This window comes from Colobus angolensis, unplaced genomic scaffold (genome assembly GCF_000951035.1).
Source record: "Colobus angolensis palliatus isolate OR3802 unplaced genomic scaffold, Cang.pa_1.0 Scaffold150, whole genome shotgun sequence".
NCBI classification, from domain to species: Eukaryota; Metazoa; Chordata; class Mammalia; order Primates; family Cercopithecidae; genus Colobus; species Colobus angolensis.
The window spans coordinates 4476251-4502496 of record NW_012114600.1 but is presented as its reverse complement, the minus strand read 5'-3'; positions in this window follow the sequence as shown (position 1 = coordinate 4502496).

Below are 26246 nucleotides of genomic sequence, written 5' to 3'. Positions count from 1 at the left end.
TGAACAATGAGATCACTTGGACTCGGGAAGGGGAACATCACACACCGGGGCCTATCATGGGGAGGGGGGAGGTGGGAGAGATTGCATTGGGAGTTATACCTGATGTAAATGACGAGTTGATGGGTGCTGACAAGTTGATGTGTGCAGCACACCAACATGGCACAAGTATACATATGTAAGAAACCTGCATGTTATGCACATGTAACCTAGAACTTAAAGTATAATAAAAAAAAAGTGGGCAAAGAACATGAACAAACACTTCTCAAAAGAAGACATGTGCAACCCACAAGCATGTAAAAAAATTCTCAACATCACTAACCATTAGAGAAATATAAACCAACGCCACAATGAGATACCATCTCACATCTGTCAGAATGGATATTATTAAAAAGTCAAAAAATAATAGATGCTGGTGAGGTTGCAGAGAAAAGGGAACACTTTTTTTTTGAGACAGGGTCTTTCTCAAAGAACTTAAAACAAAACTACCGTTCAACCCAGCAATTCCCTTATTGGGTATATATCCAAAGGAATATAAATCATTCTACCATAAAGACACATGTGCATCTACGTTCATCACAGCACTATTCACAATAGCAAAGGCATGGAATCAACCTAGATGTCCAACAAAGGTGAACTGGATAAAGAAAATGTGGTACATACACAACATGGAATACCACGCAGCCATAATAAACAGTGAAACCTTGTCCTTTGCAGCAATATGGATACAACTGGAGGCCATTATTCTAAGTGAATTAATATAGGAATGGAGAACTAAGTGTAAGTTCTCACTTATAAGTGGGAGCACACAAGGGAACGGTAGACACTGGGGTCTACTTGAGAGTAGAGGGCAGGAGGAGGGTGAGGATCAAAAAACTACCTATCAGGTACTATGTGCATTACTTGGGTAACAAAATAACCTGTACACCAAACCCATGTGACATGCAATTTACCCATGTAACAACCTGCACATGTACCACATGAACCTAAAGTAAAAGTTGGAAGGAAAGAAAAAGAGAAAATGTAGAGTACAAATTTCTCCCTTTTTGGAATTATTTTTTGGTTGCTCAAAATACAAGCTTGATTGTAAATGTTAAAGCAATAGTGAGGAAGATAGTATACTTTCTTTTTTCAATTTATAATGTTTGATATATATTTTATATTAATGTTAGAGTACATAAGTTTTAAAGATTTTCTATATCTTTATTAAGTCATTTATGTCACCTCTTATTCTATCATAAGCTGACTAATAAGATTGAGTCAAATGTTAAGCAATTCCATTTCATTAATTTTGTATTGCCTTTGAAACTCTTTTGTGCGTTTTGCCACTATAAAATGATCTTATTTATCCACTTAATATTTTCCCTTGTAAATTCCATCTTGCCCAGTATTTCTCTACCCACTCTTACTCTTTTATATTAATATATAGTTTATACATCTTCTTATATGTATTTGCTAATCCTTTAACTTTTTATCTTTCAATTTTTATTTCTTCAATTTTTTATTTATCCTTTAATATTTGGAATTTGTTTTATTGAATTTTTACCTTTGATAATTTGCAAAGCAGACATCATTTGTTTTAAACTATTTCAGTATATTTTTGATTCTTAAAACTATGGCAATTGAATTTTGAGAATAAAAAGTCTTTAGCATTCAATTCAGATAAAGTTTAAGATTCAATTTCATGATCATTTACAAGTAATATAAAACTGCCTGTAGAACTATTTGAACACTCAGCATTAGGCAATTTTCTTACTCCAAATTCATCATTCTCAAATGCCAGAGCATCGGGCCCTTCTGACGCTCCTCCTATCCCTCTGCCCATTACATTTTAATTTCCTGTGTCAGTTCCTTTCCCTCTATAGAACCTCAAAGGGGTATAGCTAAGGTACTCTAAGGGCATGGTTCTGGGCCTTTACTCTGTAGGAAGTAACATATGAACTGAAACCAGAAGTGTAGGTAAGAGTCAGTCTAATAAAATAAATAATAAAATGTTTGGCAATAATTTCATCCAGTCCTGCCTGTGACATCAAATACCATCTATAGATGGTCATTTCTAAATTATCTCAAGAAGTCTAAGAGGATTTCCACACATCTCCTTTCCCCTTGCTCTACAAACGCAGTTCATTGACAAACTCTACAATCTTCTGTCATAATATAGCAAAATCACTTTTGGCCCTCTGCATGCACTGATTGATTTTTCTAGAATGCTCTTTCACTCACCTCTTGCCAGGCTGACATCTACAGTTGTATTATTGTCAGTGTGAGCATCACTTCCTCCAGGCACACTCTGCTTTAGCATTCTATACTTTGTTCCATTACCAAATTGAATGAATCGGTTTTCTTACGTTCCTTCCTGGGTTAGAATGCAAGCTTCTAGACAACAGGAACTATGTAGGAACTATGTCCTATTTATCTTTACAAGTTCAGTGCCCAGCACACCAGTCACCCAGCCGGTACTCTATGAAAATAACTTGTTGAACGATTGAATAAATGGACAAAAGTAATTGAACAACTAAAATAACGTAAAGAGTAAAGCATTTCCCAGACATAAAGAATAAAGCAGTATGATGCATTTAGTGAACTCCAAATGATTAAAAATTGTTAAAACATGGAGTGTGCTGCTGTATTAGGATGGGGAGAACAGTGGGAAATCAAGCTGGTGAGGTGAGGATGAAGTGGAGGGGCTGTACTCCATGCTAAAGTGTGTCGTAAATGTATTGACTCGCTAATAGATTTTTAACAGAATGCTGCTTCTGTCTTAGGTGGGGTGTCCTCTGATTTTTCAGTGAGAAATAGAACAGGCAATCTACTTTCAGTTTCTTTATTACTATGTAAATCTAATTGCTCCCCTGAACTTGTGCTGCAGAATTTACTCATCTGTGTCATGTCAATGATTTTCTCTTTATCACTAAGTAATTAGAAGAGTTAGGCTGTACATATGTCTCGTGTTCTCTTACCGTCCATGAGATCGCTATGAGATTGAAAAGCTTGCAATATATTTATCAGTCATTTGAAATTTTTTGTGTTGTTTTTTCTAAATCTGTTCAGTTTTTTAATCTCTATGCTTATTGATTATTGCTTATCCAGAGCTCTTTATATATTGAGGGAAAAATTAACTTTTCAAACTATTGTCATTAAAAGTGATTAAATTATTTCTACTGTTCAGAATCTCTGCTCAATTTGCAATTTTGCATGTAAATGTCTACCATCACCAAGAAAACTGTTCTAGGGACAGACAGCTTAATTGGGACAATGGCATTACATTTTGTTCTGGTAATACTAGGACTGTATTTTTCTTTTGCTTTTTTTCTAAAAATGCCTGGGTATATGCAAATGTAATCAGAAGGGCTGAATACTGAAACCATCAGCATAGTTCTCTTATAACTTGATTCTGCACACCATTATACATTTTTTAAAGAAAAATATTGAGCTCTAAAATGAAATTTTAAGCTGTGGAATTCTTCCCAATAGCTTTGTTATTTAGAATAGCAATGCTTAGAAAATAACATGCAATGAATAATCATAAAAATTGTATTCTAGTTTTTATACTGTTTCTACTTTTCTTTTAAAATTGTCTCTTGCTGATGGCATACATCACTTATTAGAATGATAACCAATAAAATAATCCCGTGAAATGAACTAGTGAAATCAAGATAATGAAAAATACACTAGCATTCTCTCTCATTCTGTTTTGAGGAAGGTGTAATGAGCAGAAAGAATGTGTGGACTGTGACTTGGGCTCCTTTTATCTTTACATTTTTTTCAAAGAGGCAATCTTATAGACTGATTTACAGAACTCATTTTTCCCAAAATGTTTAATTTTTGTAACGATATTAAATGCATGCCTATAAATTAAATATTCAAATAATGGTAGTAATAAAAAAAAGTGCTGGGATTACAGGCCTGAGCCACTGCACCCAGCCAAGGAACATTTGATTTTTAAATGACTATATATATATATTTGACAATGACTATATATACACACACACACACACACATATATATACACATATATATATACATATATGTACATAGATATATATTTAAGTGACTTTGAACTTGTGAAACTCAACGTGAACAGGATAGAGTAAGTCATGGAAAGCTGAAAGGTCAAGTTAAAGGAATCCAAAGGACAAAGATGCATGAACTCTAGGCTTCAGGTGCAAATTTGCATTAATTGTCCCTTAAAAGGGAACATGTGTACACTCTGCTGTCAATTTCCTATCTGTGGACTTGGTTGCTATCTCACAGGTTGACTCCAGGTCAAATGTGTGAATGTCAAGAAAAATATTAAAACCAGTCAAAAATTAACTTTATTTAATCCTACCATTATTTAAATATTTAGTTTATAGGCAGACATTTGAAATCTGCACAAAAAATTAAACACTTTGGGGAAAAATGAGTTCTATAAATCTAAGGCGCAGCTGTTCCCCAATCATCCCATTTCTCAGGAAGGAATGAGATGTGGAATTTTTGTGCTATGGATTAGGCCCAGAGTTTCTTTCTGGCTCTTTCTGGAAAGTCTCGGGTGGGGCATCACTTGGGCTTCTTTAGCAGGTCAGGTTTTCCTGTGTATCCAGACTTCTTCCCAACCATACAAAGTCCTGTGAGTGCAAGAAGAATATACAAGCAATACATAGTTGCATAATTATATTCTGTTTTTAAAATTTGTGCCCTTCTCGAAGGGAATGGAGGAATGATCAGGGACACATATGTTCTCCGTTAGGCTAAGAAAACACTCCTAGAACACACTGACTGCCCCACAAATTGCTCACTGGTGAAACTAAACTCTCTGATATGTATAAAAACCTCCCTGGTTACTTAGCTGAAGGTGGAGTGTTTGGCAGGACTTTGTCGTAATTATAAATTAACTTTTGCAATTTGATGAGTGAGAAGATAAAAGAAGATAATTTCTCCCAATCTTTACCACAGTTGAAGTCAAAATCTTAGGCCCGAGTTTTATCTTCTATAAATGTTAATGCAGACATAAGGAAAACAAACAAACAAACATAGCAATCATTTGCTTAAAATAAGAAACCCAAATGGCATAGGATGAGCAGTATTAGGTTTAGATATAGATGGTCAGATGGCAATAACTTCAATGTTTGTAATAAGAAAGAATGTAATGATCAATTATTAATTAGTATTCTACATTTTCAATGATAAAAAGTGATTTTCTCTGTGTTTCACTCTGTTCTAAAATACTGTAATTATTTTCCTGGAAGCATATACAAAGCAAAAGCTGTTTGAAAGAGAAATTTTCCAAGGAATATTTGACTTTTTTTTTTTTTTCAGATGCAGTCTCACCAGTGATACAGTCTCAGCTCACTGCAACCCTAGCCTCCTGTGTTCAAATGATTCTCGTGCCTCAGCCTGCTGAGTAGCTGGGACTACAGGTATGCACCACTACGCTCAGCTAAATTTTGTCCTTTTAGTAGAGACAGGGTTTTGCCATGTTGGCCAGGCTGGTCTTGAACTCCTGGGCTCAAGCAATCGGCCTGCCTTGGTCTCCCAAAGTGTTGGGATTCCAGGTGTGAGCCACCGCACCCAGCCAAGGAACATTTGATTTTGAAATGACAATTAAACCTATCAAATTAAATGATCATTAAGAAATGTTTGTTGTTTGTTTTATAATTTAAGGATGAATGTACCAATTCAAGAAATAGATCCACTGTAATGTGAGGCATGGCACTAAGCACCTTAGGGGAAACAACAGTGAACGCAAGGAATTTCTTACATTGTATTGCATTTGGGCATTATTGTGTACTGTAATATTTGGTACTCATTTTGGTCTTTTTAACTCCCTGGGAAGTACACCTCTCAGGCATCGTGAGCACCATTCTTGGACACAGAGCAGGAAACAAGACCAGAGAGGATAATTGCCCTGCCCAAAGTCAAACAGCTAGTGTTCCTGGGACTCCAGGGTCCAGGCTAGCTTATGTTCACTACCTAATATCCCACCACCCCTTCCATCCCTGGCCCTCAAGTGGTTTCACATCCAAACATGAAGATAGGTATGTTTGTAAAACCTATGCCACAGGGCACAGTGTCTTACTGTGAATTCAGAATGTCACAGAGAGTTTCTCTGCGGACCCTGAGGAAAGAAAGATCACTTCAGGCTGAAATGGAGATCTTTAAGATGGGCCTTAAAAATGGTTTAAATGGCAAAGGTTTAGCATTGTAGCCAGTGGAAATGGTGTGAAACAAGAGCATTAGTTTGTGAAAACTGGGGATAATTGATAAAAATGCTTGGACTGGATTTGTAAGAGAATAGGATGGCACTGAGTAATTCTTTTTACAAGCCTCAAATTTTTATTATTAAATTCAGCAGACATAAAAGAACTCAGTTAAAATGCTAGACAAGTTTCTAAATGCTCTTAATTTCTTTCTGCATATATATATAAGGTGAGAAACATAATGTTTTGATATGCATAGTGAAATAGCCACTGAGTTAACTTCTTGTTCATGCACTGAGACTCAGTCTGCTGGGGTTCAAACCGCAGTTTTGCCATTTATAAATTGTTTACTCCTGGGCTTTACCTAACCCTCAGTTTCTCAACAATAAAATGAGTATAATAAGAGTTACTACTTCAAAGAGTTGTGAGGATTTAAAAGATTAAAGTGCACATGCCTGGAACATAGCACCTAAAATTAATTCTTATTAGTAGTAGAAATGACGTGATCACAGGCGTGCTTTAGGAAGGTTGTGATGGTATAGACTGATAACTGGGGGCTGTTGGGGATGCCTAAAAGGAGGGAATCAAGTTGGAGTTCAAAGAAGTTGGAGCCTTAGCAAGGAAGGGTCCAAGTGAGGGGCTAACTTGGGGTACCAGCAGTCGGAATTTCAGGTGTCAGATATTTTAATAACCTTTAAAAGGTGAGAAAAAAAGTGTGAAAGGTGCGTTTTTTAATTGTCCAAAAATTAAAGCTTGTTTCTTTTTTCTAATGGGCTAGCTTTGAAAAGGTTGATGACCAAATTTGTAATGGTTCGTTCCAGTCCAAAAATCCTGTAAATATGCCAGATAATTCTAGCCTTCGCACCTGTTCAAACAGCAACAAAGATAAAATGAACCAGAGGAAAGACCAACCCCTTCCTTTCCTTAATGAGGCCTCATTGATTTTTGCAAACAAATGAAAGACAATAAATTGCCCCAAATGCCTCTTTTTTTAAAAGCCAGGCTATGTTACTGACCTGGGTGTTCCCAGAAGACTCAAGGCGGTAAGGCCCCACAGCTGGACCATAAAATGTTTTTGCAGTTCTGAAGATATTCCTTAAGTCCTTTGTTCCCCCACGGAGAGCTTTGGTAGTTTGGGAATATATCCCATTGGCCCCAAGACTAACTTTTTTTGTTTGTTTGCTTCACAGGTCAATGACCGAAACCTCTAAAAATTCACAAAGAAGCTCATGAGGAGGTCAGAGGCTGTCCAAAAGGCATTTGGTCTCTGGCCCAGGAGCTCAGGACAGACCTAAGGTTTCAGTGAGATCTGGGCTGGAGTAACTCTTAGCAACCTGTCATTACCTACAGGGCAATAAGTTGGCTTCCTTCCAGTGGCTTCTGTTTTGTATGTTCATCTCTGCCCAGAGCTCTGTCACCTAGTATTGCACTGTTCAGTATGGGAACCATGAGCCAAAAGTGACTGCTGAGTATTTGAAATGGGACTAACATTGAGATGTGCTGTAGATGTTAAATACACACCAGATTTCAAAGACTTAGTATGGAAAAAAAAATCTTATTAATATTTGTTATGTTGATTGCATCTTGAAATGATAACATTTTGGATATAGTAGGTTAAAATATTATTAAAATGAATTTTACTATTTACTTTTTACTTTTTTGTTTCTGGCCACTGAACAACTGCAAGTTACATATAGCTCACATTGTATATCTATCAGAAAGGCCATTTTAATAGAATTATGACTTTAGTTTCCCAGATTCTCCCAATAAGTTCAAAACATTCAGTAATTCAGGAACATTTTGTTGAACACCTTGTGATTGATTGGCCATATAACCCTGTTGTTCATAGGATCTGATTGTATCATTTGTATTTACATTTGTCCTACAATTTGCAATTGTCTTGGAAATGTAATGCTGGTGCAAGATGGCTTCCTTTTTATCTTAATAAAAGCTGATCAGATCAATTTAGGTATAGAATGGACAAATAAATGCAGATGGGGGAAAGGAAGGAAAGATGCACTGTGTTGGGAAATTTCTGCTCACAAAACCTCTTCAGAGTGTATATTATTTTCTCTGTTTTTACAGAGAGGAACAGTGGCTCAGAGAGGTTAAGTAACTGTCTAAAAGTAATACAGCTCTTACCTATTAGAGGATTCAAGAGGCCTAACAACTCCAAAGCAGAAACTCTTTCTCGAAATCTCAATGCCTCTCTGTTACTGACAAATTTGAGAAAATTAAACTGTAGCAATCAATTTTGGAGAACGTTCTTTTCTTTGTTTTTAACGTATACTTTAATAAGTATGAAGTATATAAACAAGTAAACCTGTGGAGAAGCTGACAAAAATACGTAAATTAGGATTTACAGTGCTCTAATGTAAAAAAGAATAAATTTTCTATAATTTGTACAGAATATTTATCAATATGGCTTAATGTACAATTTCTGATTTGTCAATTTGGAAATTGCTTATTATAAAGACAACTTTTTTGTCTTATGACAAATAGCAGTCCACATTGGATACAGTTGATTTCTTCTTGAGACACAAGTTTCTTCTGAGGTAGTGTTTTTATTATTTCGGCAGTGTCTGGCAGACCCAGGTATATAAGCAAAGCTGGTGATTTGCTTTTCTTAGAATCTGTGTAATTGAAGAGGAGTGAGATAATAGTCCTGCTGATCTCAAAGCTTCTAATGCATTGGGCTTAGAATGGTCTCTCTGTCAGGGAACCTTATTAATGGAGTATGTGACTTAAGTACCTGTACCATCCTGCTGGCAGTTGTCATTTTGCTACTCATCATGACTCCTGAGAAGCTGGAGATACTTCTATTAATCACAAATGTCCATATTTAAGATGTATGCTTGTAATGGTGTTTATTTGTCAGATTATATTAACATTGATTAAAGTATATAGAATGAACTTTATTCAGGAGAGCTTTTATTTATAGAGACAATAATAGATTTTATTCTAGGAGATTGATACATATTCCATGCACCCTCTTCTTTCTCTTCTGGTTGTGTGACCTCAAATAGACATTCCTGCAATGTGGAGTTAAAGATACCTATTTCATAGGGCTACTGGCCTAAGAGAAGGCTGCATGGGAGAAAGTGCTTTGCATAACATAAGCATGCCAGAGTTCTTCCTCCCCACACCCTCCTCCTACCCCTAGAATGGGCATAAGATAATGATTTCACTTTGCTCTGCCATACATTTATATTATATTTCCAGGCTTTCAGACCACATTTGCCCTCTGTGAATAAGATACAATATGAAAAAGCCAGAAATCATAAGGACCTTTTGGGTCACTTAGTTCATTGCTCTCAGAACACAGACCACTCTTTGGGAATCGCAGACTAGTTTCATTAAGTTTCTCTTTAATAATCCATTCCAGCCTATTTGATGTTTTTACTTAGCTTTTACTAAGCTAACCTAAATTTTTCCCATTCATAACTCTGGATGAGAATGGGAAAGATATTGGAAGACTATTGTTAACTCATAGCTTTCTTTTCTCTGCACTAAGTAATCCTTTGACCTTTACTCTATTTTCTTCATAATCACTTCATAAAACCCATTTATATGAATTTTCACTTAGCTGGTTCTTGGTAATTAAGTATGTACAGATTGTGGTTGTAGATAAAGTGATGCATTGCTGCTGTTATTTTAGAAAGATTTCCTCTAAAGACAATATTGTTTCCTTGTTTAAGCTAGACTGCAGGAGAATAATTTAAGGAATTTGGGGATAATCATTAATGTTTTTTGTTTGTTGCTGTTGACTTGGTTAGTTTCTCATTTTAACATTTAAGACTAAAAGTAGGATAAAGGATGGTGGAGCAGGAGGGCCAACAGAAAACATGCCATTTGTTGCTCAGGAGGTGACACAGAGTCAATGCAGTGCACAGGTAGTGGGGAAACTAAGCTGAAGCGACCAAAGTGTTGCCATTAGGTCACTTAGGCTATGAGGGCTTCACTCATGCAGACTGACCCTCACTACTGAGATTGGAGGCATGACTAAAGTGAAGTGTCAATAACCAGAGGACAAAATGGAGGGAAAAATGGAGGAAAAATAGTGAAACGCCTCTTGCTATTTATCTCCAGAACTGACTGTCAAAACACAGTTCCTGTTCTTTCATTTCCATTTGTTGAGAGATTGTAGGTCATAAGGGAGGAATGTTCCCACCAGGAGACACAGTAGTGGTTCCATTGACCAGGAAGTTGAGATGGGGAAAAGGAAGGAGTAACCAGGAGCCACCTGCTTACTCAGAGCTCCTCATGACACTGAAACAGCATGTCAAAAAATAGTTATGCTTTGGCTGAGGAGACTGATGCTGATTGTCAAGGGAAAATTGTGTCGGTTGGACACAGTGGCACCAGGGATAAACATGGTAGAAATCTGGAAGATTCTCTTGATGGGCCTCTCAGTTTTCCCATGTTCTGTGGTACAGCAATATAGGCAGAATTGCTAATGACACAAACGCTTCAGGAATAAAGATGTGGTTACCATATCAGACAAAGAACTAGGACTGGCTGAGGTACTTGGTAAATTTCAAAAGCATTTACAATAATAATGGAAGAAAGATATTATAAACACCATCTACACCCATGTGCGTTGCTTCATGAACAGGGACAATAAAAGGCATGTATATGTATTTTTCCCCTGTTTGGCTATGAATATATTTATGTATATTCGTTTTTTTCTGCTCAATTCTCAAATAATATAAACTATTATGTGTTAATAATGATTAGCCTTGTATCTCAGTATTTGGCTATATGATATCAAATGCAGAGGCTGAATCATCTAGAAAAGAAATAAACCTCACCCCAAGATGCATAAAATGATATGGGGCTTCATGTTTCATCTTTTGTGGAAGTCAATGTATCTTCAGTTAAATAAAGGATAGTTGCACTATATTAGGTGAAAACATAATATTACTGCCTTTATGTGAAATTCAAATATGAGTAAAGGGATATTTGTGGATGTTGACTTGACTCAGCCACCAATTCTTCCAAAGCTGGTAACTACATTTCTCTGAAGTTTCTTCCATGGGTGGTTCTGGCGTAAAGATTGCCAATGAAAACTACTGAGCGATTTGGAAGTTTGAAATAAAGCAGGAGCCACTGTTCTTGGAAGGACATGGTAGCCAGATGTAGTGGCTCTTTAGACCTCTCCACGAGCCCCACTTCGCAGCTGTGACTGCCAGGCATGCTAGCATCATAGATCTCTCCATAAGCTCTTCTTCCTCAGTCATGGCATTCAGATGTAGTGGCTTCTTGACTTTCTCAGTGACCGTGGCTTGGCCACCTCCTCTAATGCTGTCAGCTGATGTCACAAGTCATTGTTTCTCTGATGTTCTATCTGTTCTATCTTTCTGTTGCCTTTCTCTTCTCACATTCACAAAATCTGTAATTACTATATTATTTATACCACTTCATTCTCAACACATGTGATAGCTCTGTTTCCCTAACTGAACCCAGACAAAGATAGTATGTAATCAGGTGATCTTTATTCTCTTTTTTTGATTCTATTTTAATTCCCATAAATCATGGGGCTTAATATTTTATTATAATTATTATGCTTATGATGCATTGATGTCATATTTGTAAATAAGTAGACATATACAATTTTTGGTTGCTGGAACATTGACCTGGAAATATTTTGAAACAGACTCATTCAAATGATGCTAACATTTAACCTCTTATGGCTCTTAGTGAGTTATATTTTCCTTGTGTTGAAAAAATAATAACGGGCACATACCAATATTTTATGCTCATAGAATTTGCTTCTCAGTAAGATGATGTTCAGTAGGTAGTAGTCCCGCTCATGGTGACACAAAACAGCTAGATGAATACCGAACAAATCAACCATCATCTGAATGTTTGATTACAGATTATTGAACATATTGATGCTTTTAATATTTAGAGGTTTGATATTTTTTAGATAAAAGACAAAAATAATTCACTAAACTTTTAACTCTTTATGCAGGTGTTTGTCATGGTGGCCTTACAGTCAACAAGGAAAAACCTGAACTGCCATTTGTTTTAATTCCCACACTAGTGCACAAGAAATTGAATTCAATAGTCTAAATGCTGAGCCCTGAATTAAACAGTAGTCCTATATTTCAGACAATTTCATCAAAAACTCTTGCTGTGTTCCTGGGCTCACATCAAAACTATTTTGGATTAATGCCAGTTTCATGGATTTTCATGGCAAGAGAATAACTAGTTAAAATGTAATTAAACATAAATTATTTCCCATTGCAGTTTTGCAAACTAAAGCATATTTAAGTACAAGTTGGTAATAAAACATAAACAAATATGTTCTCAAACACAAACCTATCCCAAATCAACCAAGAAAATACTGGCTTTGCTAAATCTGCCTACTGTATCAGTTAGGATAATTTCAGTTTCAAGTGACTACATATCTGATTGAAAATGGCTTAAACAATAAAATAATTTAGTGTTTCACAAAACATGGATTCTGAAACTCTCAAAAACCAAATATGCTAATTATTTAGACTTACTCAAAAAATGTATAAGCAAAGCCTTAAGGACAAACCCTTTAAACTACTTTAGAGGAATAATTTGACAATCTTGCTGCAAGTTTGTATTATAATTATCAATTATTATTGATATAGTTTGGATATTGTCCCCTCTAAATCTCATGTTGAATTGTAATCTCCACTGTTGGAGATGGGGCCTGGTGGGAGGTGATTGGTTCATGGGGTTGGATTTCTCATGAATGATTTAGTGCCATCCCCTAGGTACTGTTCCAGTGATAGTTGAGTGTGTTCTCATGACTGTTTAAAAGTGTATGGCATCTGCCCCCTGCCATTGCTCCCACTCTTCCCATGTGATGTGCCTGCTCGTGCTTCCCCTTCCACTGCGAATAAAGGCACCCTGAGGCCTTCCCAGAAGCCAAGCAGATGCCAGCATCATGTTTGTACAGCCTGCAGAACTGTGAGCCAACTAAACCTCTATTCTTTATAAATTACTCAGCACTAGGTATTTCTTTATAGCAATGCAAGAACAGCCTAACACAATTATCTTACTCTAAAAATGTAAAAATGTCAGGTAATGTAGTGCGTAAGTAGTAGAGTGCCATATAAATCAACTCCATCCACAAATCTAGAATATTATTTCTAAAGTGTTCCAGGAAAATCATAACCTTAGACTTTTGTATGCAAGAGTAATGTTCCAAATTTAAAACTACCAAAAAAAAAAAATGCAGACTTGTAAATCTGGTTTAAATGATGCACTAATATGTATAGTATTGGGAAAACCTCATTGAATAGCTAGTAAACATCAAGACAGGTTCTAAGAGGGATGTTTATAGTAATTGATATCTACATTAACATAAAAGAAAGATGTCAAATAAACAATCTAACTTTGTACCTGAAGCAACTATTAGACTGGTGCAAAAGTCATTGCGTTTTCTGCCATTAATATAAATAAAAGAACAAACTAAGTCTAAAGTAAGCAGAAGGAAGAAAATAATACACATTAGAGCAGAAAATAATGAAATTCAGAATAGAATGACAGCAGAAAAAAAAATCAATGAAGCTGGGTGCAGTGGCTTAGGCCTGTAATCCCAGTACTTTGGGATGCCAAGGTAGGTAGATTGCTTGAGTCCAGGAGTTCAAGACCTGCCTGAGCAACATAGGGAGACCCCAGTTCTTTTTTTTTTTCTTTTTTTTTTTGAGATGGAGTCTTGCTCTGTCACCCAGGCTGGAGTACAGTGGTGCAATCTCGGCTCACTGCAAGCTCCGCCTCCTGGGTTCATGCCATTCTCCTGCCTCAGCCTCCCGAGTAGCTGGGACTACAAGTGCCTGCCACCACAGTCGGCAATTTTTTTGTAGTTTTAGTAGAGATGGGGCTTCACCATGTTATCCAGGATGGTCTCGACCTCCTGATATCATGATCTGCCCGTCTTGGCCTCCCAAAGTGCTGGGATTACACACGTGACCCACTGCGTCAGGCCTAGAGTGTATGTTTTGTAAAAACACAAAACCATGATTCTTAATTCTCCAATCATTTAATTCAATCATTTATATGTAGTATAACTAATATAACAATTTTCATATAGCTAGAAAATTAGATTGTTTAAAATCAATCAAATGAAACTTAGAATTGGGTTTTTTAAAGGACAAAGAAAATTGCAGATTCTTAGCTAGACTAATAAGTAAAAAAGAGAAGACTCAAATAAAATTATAAATGAAAGAAGAGACATTACAACTGATGCCACAGAAATAAGAAAGATCATAAGAGTCCAGTTTGAAAAAATTATACACCAATAAATTGGATAACAGAGAGTAAATGAATAAATTCTTAGAAATATACAACATACCAAAACCGAATCATGAAATAATAGAAACTCTGAACAGGCTAATAAAGAAGGGGATTGAATAACTATTTAAAAACTTCTCAACACAAAATAGGCCAAATGAATTCACTAGTCAATTATACCAAACATTTAAAGAAGAATTAATACAATTTCTTTCAAATGTTCCAAAAATTTGAAGAAGAGGGAACACTTCTAAACTCATTTTACAAAGCTATATGAAGAAACAAAAAGAAGAGAAAACTACAAACCAATATCATTGATGAACATAGATTTTAAAACTCCTTAATCAAATGCTAGCAACCTGAATTCAACAGCTCATTGAAAGAGTCACACATCGTGATCCAGTGGGATTTATATTTGGGATCCAAAGATGGTTCAACATACGCAAATCAATAAATGTGGTACATCAAATTGATAGCATAAGGGATGACAATCAACCAATCATCTCAATAAATGATGAAAAGCATTTGACAGAATTGAACATCCTTTAATGACAGAAACTCAACAAACTAGGTATAGAAGAAATTCCTCTAACATAATAAAAGCTATGTGTGAAAAGTCTATAGCTAACATCATACTCAATGGTGAAAAATGGAAAGATTAGGAACAAGGTAAGCATGCCTCTCCCCACTTCTACTCAACATAGTACTAGAAGTCCTAGCCAGAGCAAGTAGGCAAGGAAAAGAAAGAAAGACATTCAACTAGTATCAACTCCTGGATTTTTTTATCTCTCTGTTGTGCCCACCAGTTGGGACATTTTTTGCTACCTCTCAACACTGATTGGCTACCAAGGTTCTTGCCATAAAGTCCAACCTCTAATTCTCTGCAATATAAACCTTATTATCATGCTATTTGAGAAAAATGCTATTTAATAATATTGATGAAGGAATACTCCCAGGGCATGCAGCTTTTCCATTCCTCTAAGATATTCTAAATTAGGCCCTCTATCAAACCAGATGTTAGAGTTCTGCATTCTTGGAACTCAAGTTAATTGCCATCTGGTATCATTTCCTTTTAGGACGTATTGGGGCACATTTTTTAGAAACAGGTGTTTGAAATTTGTTGCTTTATCAGTTGTTGACAAATTTTAAGGAAGGCATTTTTTTTTCCTCACTGTGTCATCTTTGTAAGGACAATGAAAAAATTTCTCTCTGGTCTTGATTTAAGAAGCTATGTCTCCTCTAGACCGTTCATTTGTCTTCATTTTATGGACACAAAGCCTTGTACCATTTAGCATTTCTCTCTTTGCTTTGGTTGCTAGGTGGCTCACAGCCAGATTTTAACTCAGTACTAGCAAATATACAAGGCTTTTTATATATTTATTATGCTTGGTTTTATTACTTTTCTACCCTTATTCTTCTTAGCCCCAGTTTCCACATTTACTTTGCAATTTTGTAATATAGTTTTGATTTTTGTTATTATTATATTTTGATTTTGTTATTGTTTTCTTGTTAGCTACCTCAAGACCTTTGTGGAAGGAAGTATTTTATATATATAAGTTTTATATATATACATGTATATATATAATATATATAAGTAAATAATTTATCAGGAAGTGATTATTATGCAGAGATATTGTAATACTAGATTTGAGAAAAACTATTTATCTATAAGCAAATCCCATTTACATTATTGCTGGAAGTATTTCTTACTTTTTAAGTGTGAGGTCATTGATAATGTACTCTCTCATGCTCTTATTTCTAATCTCCTCTCTTCCACAGGCTCCCTTTCAAAGGTGGCAAAATAGTAGCAGTCTCACCCTTCTTATACAACTAAAATCCTTCCTCCAGGGCTTTAAAATGAAAACTCCAGACCCCCTCCATTCTCTGCCATCTCTTATTGTTCGTGTTGGAAGAAGCATCTGTAGTCACTGTCTCCTTTATTTCCCTTTCACTTCCCAACCCTCTGAAACTGTCCTCCTAAAGCCAGACTTAGTTCCTTAATGGTAAACCCAGTGGATACTTCTCAGTCCTTGACTTCCTTGGCTTTTAATTATTCTTTCTCAGTGCATGCTGTACCCGTGGAGATCCTGACACCATACACAGCTGGAATTTCTTCTTACTCTCTCTTTCTGGCCACTTGTTCTCAGTTTCTTTTTCAGATTCCTCTGACTCCATCTTTCCCTTAAATGTTAGTGTTCCTCAGAGTTTGGTGCCCCCCCTCTACCCCCTCTTTCCACTCAGTGTACACATCCTATGCAGTCTCTTTCATTTACTGAAGTGTTTCTCTAGCCTGGTGACTCACCTGATATCAATTGCTGTTAGATGTGAATGTCTGGATATCTTGCTGGCACCTCAAACTCTTCAACGTTTCATCTTAGTTCCTCTCCTCTGTATCTGTTCTTTGTGTCGTTTTCCTAGCTTTGAGAATTATACCACCAGATGTCTTCTCATCAACTCCAAAAACCTGGAAGTCTTCTTTAACTTCTCTTTCTCCCTGTCTCTATTCAAACAATCACCACGTCCCAGTTATACGTTGACTAAACACATCTTAAATCATTGTCATTGTATCCTGCCCCACACCCCCCACAGGGACTGTAATCTCTTACTCACATTAATGTCTTCTTTGCTTTGCACAGTGCCAGTAACATAAGTGCTCAAAAATATTTCTTGAATGAATACATTAATTTTAGAAAATCGAGAAACATTAAGAGATAACAGAAGTGGAATATGGATTTTTTTTAAACTTTCATGTTATTAGCACACAATTTGTTTTAACAAGTCAAATGAGTCCAATATTTTTCACATTGAATTGTTTTCTGGAACATCTATATAAAAACATATACTTAGAAATGCATTTTTAATGACTTCCAGGAGGCTGTTTCTCCACATTTTATGTGGGAAAATGCTATACAGCAAGTAATTTAGTCATATGAGCATTTGGCTGAGATTTAACATAAGAAAACACCATAATGAAGAATCATTATATAAATTGAAGGTTGCTACAATGAAATTTCATAAATTGTTTGCTTTTAAGAATGCAAGAACCACTTTTCTGAATATGTTTGAAACCTACTTATAAAATTCATGGTGAGAGAGGCTCTTTAATGTATTGTAATTACCAAAGTAAGTCCAGTTTTAATTTACTGATAAAATTCTAATTGTTCAACATACATGTGTGCATAACGAGGCAGTGAAGAGTGTGCATAATTGAGTAGCTCTTTTGAAAATTGAATCCTAATACTTCATTCATCTGGTAATTGGTAACCGGTTGCTTTGTTTTCCCAAGGCATATTTTGACCAACTTTGCTGAAGGCTTCTGCAAAGCAATATTCATTCACATCTGATATTCAGTCTCTGATCATCAAATGCTACAAGGCTTTATAAGAAATGAGAAGAGGAAAAGATTACTTATGAGGGCGCCATGTGTAGAAGGATGGAATTGCTTTTTGGGTTTGTGCTCACACTACAGTTCTGTATAGGTTTTATCTGGCATTCTCTTAGCATGAGAATCTTGGAGGTTCTATTTTGACACTCTTACTCAGTATTAGTATGTTGAGATCCTCTATAATCAGGGAATGATAGGGTGTGTAGGGGGAATAATTAGAGACCCTTTTACCTGCATGTTGTTTATGTTTAGTGATTGATCATGCCTGTGGTGATCACCCCTGTAGATACCCCCCAGGAGACAGCATGAAAAAGGAGACACTGGCAAAGTCATCACAGTTAATGTCTTTAATAAAGATGTGCTTGCTCTTGACCATTAGAATTTTGATGTTGGTAGTGTCCTGAGTGAGCTAAATAACTTTAAGCCTAGGGTTGTTTGGACACGGGATAGGCAGGTTTCCAGTACACCGCTGGACATTTGCATTTTTTATTTGCTGGAGATTCCTTTGACCTTGGTGAAAACCAAAAGAAAGGAAATAGCATTCAAGAAGGCAGAACTTAAAATGAAAAACACATGAAATAGGATCTCTCTGTGGAATTAAAGCATGGAACACTAACTAGGAATGTGGTGGTGTTTGCCCTTGCACAGTTTGGCCTGATTCAGAGGAATGTCTGACGTTAGACTGTCCACGTGCAACAGGCACAGTGAAAAAGAGAGCATGACTTGGGCAGTAACATTTCTTCTATATTTTCTCCAAAAGGTAAACATTTTTTAATCACATGTACGTGTCTGAAGTGTTCTGTGAATTTGTTAATGGCTGCTAAGTTCACATGTGTCTTTCATTTTGTCCATTTCAAGACATCAAATTAAAAGGCCGTTGGTTTCCATATTATATAAGGGAAGGCTTGCATGATAAAAGGCATATATTTACAATTTAGATATAGAAGATTTGTTGCAGGTGGCTTTGAATGCCTTGTAGCAGATGCTATTTTGTATTACAATTACTTACATTGTCAACTAACATTTATTGTCTTATGTAACAACAGCATTGACATTTAAAAAGGAAAACAAATCAGTTGCCCATATGAAAATTAATCTGAAATTAAATTTTAAAAGTAAATCTAAATACAATTTTCTGCCCCCCTGAAGCTGGAATATGAATTGCCATGTATATATAAACACATTTTTTTGTTATATAACCAGTAAATTTTTTCTTTCTGCATAAGTATATTATGACTTCTTCCATTAATATTTTTGCCTGGAGGTTTTTAATCAAAGAATATGAATTTTATAACAAAGTTAATAAGTTAGATCCATTGCCTATTATGAATTGTATATAACTAAACAAATGAACCACTCTCTTTCTATTAAAGGACTAGTCAGCCATGTCTATAAAATAAAAGGAAATATACACTTTCTCATCTTTTGCCTTCCTCTCCAGTCAAGAAAAATGAGGTGATTTTAAAAACTGTCCTTCACATGACCTTAGTTAACCTGTTTTCAGTATTGACTGCTTTTCTTCTCTCTTCTATACTTGATGAAACTCTCACCATCTTTCAAAGGCCGGTACCAGGTCATCTTCCGCAGAAAGCCTCTTGACAGAAGGAATCAAATTACCTTCCCCTGTGCCCGCTTTGCCCTGGGCCATAGGCCTGGGTGGCACCCATGATAAATATTCGCTGTCTGCTGTGGTCTTGAATGAAGGTGGACATGGCACTTTACCATATTTGTGGCCCACTGGGTGGCGCAGTACCTGCCACAGGGTAATGTTTATTGATTTAATTAATGAATCTTAAAATAAGTTCATTGTGTTTGGATACATTTCAAATGAAAATACCATTATTTTCCTTTTAACTCAGGGAAATAAAAATTTTATTTCAGAGAAATAAACATTATTATCTTCATGTCCTGAGTGATGGGATCCAGGCTTAAAGTCTTATATTTTATTTTGTTTCTCTTGCTATACTGGCTTTGTGAATAGATAAAAGACCAGAGTCTAAATATCTGGAACATTTATAGAAAAAATACCAATTTAATTTGCCTAAAAAGGCTCTATTGTCTCCAATTTTGTTTAAGCATGATCTCTTGTTACATGGCTCCAGATGCACTGCTGCTTAAAGCAAATATAGCAACACTGAGATATCTGTTACCTGCAGCCTGATGTAATTTAGCGTTTAAGATCAACTTTGTAAAAATCATGTCAAAGGTTTTCATTGTGCAGTTTGTCCCTATTTGCACTTTTGATACAAAGGATAATGATGTAAAACATGAATGGGTTTTTCTTCATAATAATAAACCCTAGTGTAACCATTTTCATTTTTATTCATGACCTTCACTTTTATACATGTATATTCATTTTATATACATGTGATTATATCAAAGTTACCATTCATTTTGCATTATGCTTTTTACCTGAACATCATATAATATTTCCTCATGTTTCAGCATGGTCTTAATTATTAATTATTATTGTAAGAGCTATATATTTCTTCTATTGTGCCATTGTGCCATTATATATGTATAATATATATGCCAATTTATATATATAAATATATGTATGTACCATGTATAAATAATGTATATATGCAATAATATATGCCATTTTATATATAAATTGCGTTTATTTTTATGTAAATTTAAATCTATAAGTCTATCCACCTATTGAAAATCTAAAATAAATCTTTCACTCTCCTAAATATAATATAAAATTCTGTTTTCTTCCAATAATTTTGTTTAATTTTCTCAGAGTTCTGTGATAAAATTTAGACTGTTTTTGTCAGAGCAAAGGGTTAATGGTCTAGTGACATGTAGAGTAGTAAAAGCAGAGCTTGTAGCTAAGGAATTCTTTTTAAGAATACATGAACTATTTTCTTTGAAATGTATTTACTGAATGCTTACTAAGTTTAAAGAATCGGGATTTTTCTGTACTTACAAAAATAAACATCATAGACATGACCATTAACTACCAGCACGTACATACTAGTGGAGGTAAGAAACAAAAGACCAATAAACAGACAAATAAACAAGATACCTACAAATTGTAATACACCAAGCAAGGAAATTTGTTAGAAAACACCATCTCAGAAAAAGACTGATTGAGATGAGATGTTGGTGAACAGTATGTTGACCCTTGGGTCAAGTAACAGTAAAGGACTCAGGATGTATGCATGGAGAAAAGCTTTCAGGAAGTGGGACCAGCATGAAATAAAGCTGTGAGGTGAGGAAGAACTTATTTTAAAAACTGGATGTGGCAATGGGGGAACAGTGTGCCTCAGACACTGAGCAGAGGGCAAATGGCATGAAATGATGATGGTGAGGGAGGGGATGAGTAACATGGGCTCTATATTCTGAGTGTAATGAGAAGTCTTTGAATGGTTAATCGACTTTGTAACATAATCCAATTTTCACAATAGGAACTTTTCATGCAATGTGAGGAATGAATTGTGAGGGCAAGAATGGAAGAGGAGATCACAAAGAAGCGGTTACAAGAGTCCAAGTCAGAAATACTGGCATCCAGGACTTGAATGATACCAGAGGAAATGGGGAGTAGAGGACAAAATGAGATGTGTCTTTGAGGTAGGATACATGTTACTTAGTGGTATTCGGATATGGGAGTAAAAGAAAAGAGGAATCAAGGATGACTCAAATACCTGACATAAGCAATGAATTGGTGTATATTTATAGGGATGGGGGAGACAGACAGGTGGGGAAGTGGGTAGCAGCAGGGATGAATAGTTGGATACAATGGATCTAGGACTCAGAGAAAATGGGTGGGCAGGAGAGGCTGGTGAACACCTTTGGAGGTGGGGTAGGTCCTATGACTAAGGCCCTTTGACAATTTTTGTATCTTCATTTTAACTCTGACTTGACATCTAAGAAAATGGGTCAGATTATTTAGGGAGAAATAGTTGAGAAAGGTGAAAACTCATCTTAAGATAATGTAAAGTTTGATGTGAACACATCTCTGTTCTTTTTATTACATTTGGTAGGCTGTGGAAACTGTTCTACAATATGAATAATGAAGAGCTGTGAAATGAAGTATATGTTGATTCAAGCAAGCTGATTACATAACAACTAAAATATAAAAGACAATGGTGACTGGTGTAGTGGCTCATGCCTGTAATTTCAGCACTTTGAGAGGCTGAGGTGGGCAGATCAGCTGAGGTCAGAAGTTTGAGACCAGCCTGGCCAAAGTGGTGAAACCCTATCTCTAATAAAATTACAAAAGTTAGCTGGGTATGGTGGTGCACGCCTGTAATCCCAGCTACTCAGGAGGCTCAGGCAGGAGAATCGCTTGAACCCAGGAGGTGGGTGTTGCAGTGAACTGAGATCGTGCCATTGCACTCCAGCCTGGGTAACAAGGATGAAACTCCATCTCAAAAAAAAAAAAAAAAAAAAGAGAGAGAGACAAAGGTAATTAAACACATTACAAAAGGAATTTTTACTTTATATATGTATTCCATATGCTATTTTCTTAAATGTCCAGATAGTCTATGGAAATGGAAAATAGATGTAACTGGGTGTGTCACCTCTAATTGACCAGTAGTGGCTGCCTGGAATAAGTGTGGAGAAAAAGCCATGCCTGGGCCTGCTGGGTATGTTAGTGAGAGGTCAGAGTTCTCTAGAACCAATAGGATATCATTTGTATATGTAAATAATATATAAGTACAAATAGATTTTTTTTAGGGAATTGGCTCATGTGATTGTGGTGCCTGACAAGTTTGAAATCTTTAGGACAAGCTGGCAGGCTGGAAATTCAGGTAAAAGTTAATTGCATGCAGTCTTGAGTCTGAAATCTACAAGGCAGGCTGGCAGGTGAGAGACTCAGGCAGAGCTTCTATATTGCAGTCTTGAGGTAGAAATCCTTCTTTTCCAGAAACCTTATTCTTTGTTCTTAAAGCTTTCAGCTGACTGGATGATACCCACTCATACTATGGAGGGTAATCTTGCTTTGCTCAAACTGATTTACTGATTGTAAATGTCAATCACATCTAATACTGTCTTCATAACATCTTGGGTGTTGTTTTACTAAACAACTGGGCACCCTAGTTCAGTCAAGTTGACACACAAGATTTACCATTGCACTGACTGAGAGTACCAACATCTATTGCAATGACTGCCCATGGTGTATTGATGAGGGGCATTATGCCTGCCATGTGCTTGCAATCCTTATTCTGGTTGTATTGAAATGCTCCTTCGGTATAAGAAAATCTCTTTCATTGGCAAAACTTCAAGAATATTGTAGAAAATGAAATAACTTATATCTAAAAGATTTTTTTTATCATGTGAAAGGCAGGAAGAGAAAGACCTTATATCTCAGGAAGAGAGTTTTCAATGAACTACACTTTTCTTTGCCATTGCATTATTTTCTGATACAGGCATTTTAAATTGTTATCTGATTATATAACCCAAAGTTTCAGCCCACATTCACTATACATCCCTCACTCACCCATCTATGCTGTAGAAAGATCTTCAGTGGCAATACTTTTATACTCTTAGAGAAATTGGTGTCAGGATTTTTCAGAAACTGTCACTGATAGTCCCTAAATTAAAATTCAAACTGTCAAAAATATTTAATAATCATTTGGTGGATATTCTTCAGTCTATTATGTTTGATCTTTCAAGTGAGGTGACACATTGTAAATTTCTGTTGACTTCATCAGTGTCTCAAATTTGTTGCACTGGAGCTCAAACAATCGTGCTATTGTATCAAAGAATGCCTACAGTTTTACAAAAGGAAGAGGGAAGTTTCGTTTGAGGAGTGGCTTCAGCTATACATTTTAGTTAGAGAAGATTTGAAATAAGACTTAAAACAACAACCTTTGCTATAAAAACATCTTAATACAAAAGCATTCAAAAAATCTCAGAAAAAAAACATTATTAGATGCAAAACAATGGTTACCAAAGGAATGATACTTGGATAATATTTGAGTAAAACCAATATCCAACAAGTATTTTCATTAGAGTGCCCCTTTTGTTCCCCTAGAAAATGTTTTATATTATTGAGTATCATATGTCTCTCTGAATTTCTGTTTTCAAGCACGTTTCCTGCTAGGAACATATGGAAAGGGTAAATGTCTGGAGTAGAATTTGAATGCTGTTATAAACTATGAGAGAGGATTTTGGAGTATTACTGCAGTTGAAAGACTTAAAACTATGTCTGTAGTTAGATTTAGACAACCATTTTGCTTATGTTGTACTCTTTTTATAGAATATGAAAAAGAAATGTAAAAAGCAGATCTTATAAAATCCTGTTGCCTTCTGTGTTTACATTTTGATGTTGGTATCAATTTACTCTCCTATAGATGCTAAGTATTATTATTTTTGAAAACAGAGAAATTTCATGTGTGTAAAATTACAGAGTGTTCAAGTGGAGGACATTTATGTCAAGAAACGATTTCTATGGAGAACTTTCACTCAGAACCTTAACGCTAATTCCTGAACTCCCCTAAGCCTGGGACTTGTGTCTACTGAACAAGCTGAAGAGTTGTGATTCTCAGATGGTAGAGGTAAATTTAAGAGTCACCGCCAAATGGGGGCGCGCCCAAGATGGCCGAATAGGAACAGCTCCAGCCTCCAGCTCCCTAGCATGAGCTACACAGAAGATGGGTGATTTCTGCATTTTCAGCTGAGGTACCAGGTTCATCCCACTGGGGCATGTCGGACAGTTGGTGCTGGTCCGCAGGTGCAGCCCAACCAGCGAGAGCTGAAGCAGGGCAAGGTATCACCTCACCTGGGAAGTGCAAGTGGGAAGGGAATTCCTTTTCCTAGCCAAAGGAAATTGAGACACACAACACCTGGAAAATTGGGTAACTCCCACCCTAATACTGCGCTTTACCAAGGGTCTTAGCAAATGGCACACCAGGAGATTATATCCCACACCTGGCCTGGAGGGTCCCACGCCCATGGAGCCTTCCTCATTGCTAGCACAGCAGTCTGAGATCAAACTGCAACGTGGCAGCGAGGCTGGGGGAGGGGTGCCCGCCATTGCTGAGGCTTAAGTAGGTAAACAAAGCTGCTGGAAAGCTCGAATTGGGTGGAGCCCACCACAGCTCAAGGAGGCCTGCCTGCCTCTGTAGACTCCACCTCTGGGGACAGGGCATAGCTAAACAAAAAGCAGCAGAAACCTCGGCAAAGGTAAATGTCCCTGTCTGACAGTTTTGAAGAGAGCAGTGGATCTCCCAGCACGGAGGTTGAGATCTGAGAACGGACAGACTGCTTGCTCAAGTGGGTCCCTGACCCCTGAGTAGCCTAACTGGGAGACATCCCCCACTAGGTGCAGACTGACACCTCACACCTCACACGGCTGGGTACACCCCTGCAACAAAGCTTCCAGAGCAAGAATCAGACAAGTACACTCGCTGTTCAGCAATATTCTATCTTCTGCAGCCTCCGCTACTGATACCCAGGCAAACAGGGTCTGGAGTGGACCTCAAGCAAACTCCAACAGACCTGCAGCTGAGGATCCTGACTGTTAGAAGGAAAACTAACAAACAGAAAGGACACCCACACAAAAACCTCATCAATACGTTACCATCATCAAAGACCAAAGGCAGACAAAACCACAGATGGGGAAAAAGCAGGGCAGAAAAGCTGGAAATTCAAAAAATAAGAGGGCATCTCCCCCTCTAAAGGAACACAACTCATCACCAGCAACAGAACAAAGCTGGACGGAGAATGACTTTGATGACTTGAGAGAAGAAGGCTTCAGTTGATTAAACTTCTCAGAGCTAAAGGAGGAAATATGTAACCGGCGCAAAGAAACTAAAAGCCTTGAAAAAAGATTTGACGAACGACTAACTAGAATAACCAATGTAGAGAAGTCCATAAAAGAACTAATAGAGATGAAAATCATAACATGAGAGCTACATGACAAATGCACAAGCTTCAGTAACTGACTCAATCAACCGGAAGAAAGAGTATCAGCTATTGAAGATCAAATGAATGAAATGAAGTGAGAGGAGAAGTGTGGAGAAAAAAGAGTAAAAACAAATGAACAAAACCCCCAAGAAATATGGGATTATGTGAAGAGACCAAATCTACGTCTGATTGGTGTGCCTGAAAGTGATGGGGAGAATGGAACCAAGTTGGAAAACACTCTTCAGGATATCATCCAGGAGAACTTCCCCAACCTAGTAAGGCAGGCCAACATTCAAATTCAGGACATACAGAAAACACCACAAAGATACTCCTCGAGAAGAGTAACTCCAAGACACATAATTGTCAGATTCACCAAAGTTGAAATGAAGGAAAAAATGTTAAGGGCAGCCAGAGAGAAAGGTTGGGTTACCCACAAGGGAAAGCCCATCAGACTAACAGCAGATCTCTCAGCAGAAACTCTCCAAGCCAGAAGAGAGTGGGGGCCAATATTCAACATTCTTGAAGAAAAGAATTTTCAACCCAGAATTTCA